Source organism: Micropterus dolomieu, linkage group LG08, assembly GCF_021292245.1.
Source record: "Micropterus dolomieu isolate WLL.071019.BEF.003 ecotype Adirondacks linkage group LG08, ASM2129224v1, whole genome shotgun sequence".
Classification (NCBI taxonomy): domain Eukaryota; kingdom Metazoa; phylum Chordata; class Actinopteri; order Centrarchiformes; family Centrarchidae; genus Micropterus; species Micropterus dolomieu.
The window spans coordinates 1,006,032-1,007,719 of record NC_060157.1 but is presented as its reverse complement, the minus strand read 5'-3'; positions in this window follow the sequence as shown (position 1 = coordinate 1,007,719).

Genomic DNA, 1,688 nt, shown 5'->3' with positions numbered 1-1,688 from the left:
ACAGCTAATAAGCTACGATAGCATCCTCCATTTTGGCACAATAATTTGCTAGCTAGCTGCTCCAATGAAGGAATCTCCATGTGCCCGGGTCCCGAAACAAAACTAGCCGTTGAGTAACATGTTGAAAAACTGGAAGATGAAGAACAGAAAGATGAACGGAAACTGGAATCACACTGAAAATTAAGTTTAACTGAAACATTAAAGTTGAACCTGCTGAATGAACAAAGAGCTGATCAATGATTAAAAACAATCTTAAATTGGGGGAGGGGGGCGTTAAACTGTGTGTGTGTTTGTGTGTTTGCTATAGTCACTAACTTATTATGTGTACATACTGTAAGTCCTATTTATACCTATTTAATCCCGGCTGTGCCTTCACTCTTGCAGCTAGGTGGCGCTGTCTGTCTGTCTGTCCTGGCAGCAGCCTTATTGATCACGTGTCCCAGTTCAACATGGGAAGATAAATTCATTGTAATAATTGGCTCTTATTGAACCATTGAGGGAAAACAACCAGCAACTTACACAAACCCTCATGTACAAATATAAAAGTCTGAGTATCACTGGATATACGCTACAAACAGCTAGCATAACATTACTCTACATTGACAAAAACAATCTCAATTTTCTTGCTCACTCACTTACTTGATTAGGTTGGTTTGTCAACTGCTGTTTCAAATGTTACTGACATAATGTTACAACTGTGTAAGATCGTTGAACAAAAACAGCTATCATAGCAAAACAGCTAGCATAACACTGGATATACACAGAGCTAGCATAACGTTGGATATGCTAACTGTGTGAAAGTAGCTGTTTGTAGTAAGTGTTAACTGTCACACAGGCTGAATCTGAAAACTTCCCTGCACTCACTCACAGACTTCGATATGTCATGATGTAAAAGAAAGTTAAAGGTTGTTTTTTGTTCAACTAAGACAAAAGCAGTTGGACCACATACGACGTGAGGATCCTCGGCTGATGGTTTGATCTACATACATCGTCAGTAGTAAAGGGAAGGTTTTACTGGACATATCCACCGTTCTCTATCTCTACGTAAACCAGCACATATTTTGCAAATAACTACCAGTATGAAGAAACTTTTCAGACTAAAGCTCAAGGTCTAAAGTCGTGTCTTAGAGTGCAGTTTCTCTCTTGCTGCTTCACAACCACAAGGACTGAGTCTGCAGAGGTGGAAGGTTTAGATTCAGCCTGGAGATGATTAGTTGCGTCTGCGTGGCAACAGTTTGTTGTTTTAGCTGTTGGTATGTTTTCTCGGTGAAACCGTCACAGTATGGAAGACGTGTCAGAGTTTTACTTAGTTTTCATGTCCAACTCTGCTGTCTAAGTATACTTCCTGGTCTCATGACAGGACACGTCCTGATTTTTTTTTTTTAACAGGACCCTTCCACTTCCTGGATTCCTGACTGGATACTTACTGGACTATCTTGACAAGATACTTCGTGGTATCCTGACAAGGCACTTCTGCATCCTGGACTTCTAACAGGATACTTCCTGGACACTTCCAGGTCTCCTGACAGGACACTTCCACTTCCTAACTGGACCCTCTTGACAGGATACTGCCTGGTCTGGCAGGACACTTCCACTTCCCGGTCTCCTGACAGGACACTGTCAAGTCCTCTGACCAGGACACTTTCTAGTCTCTTGACAGGACACTGTCGAGTCCTGGACTCCTGCCA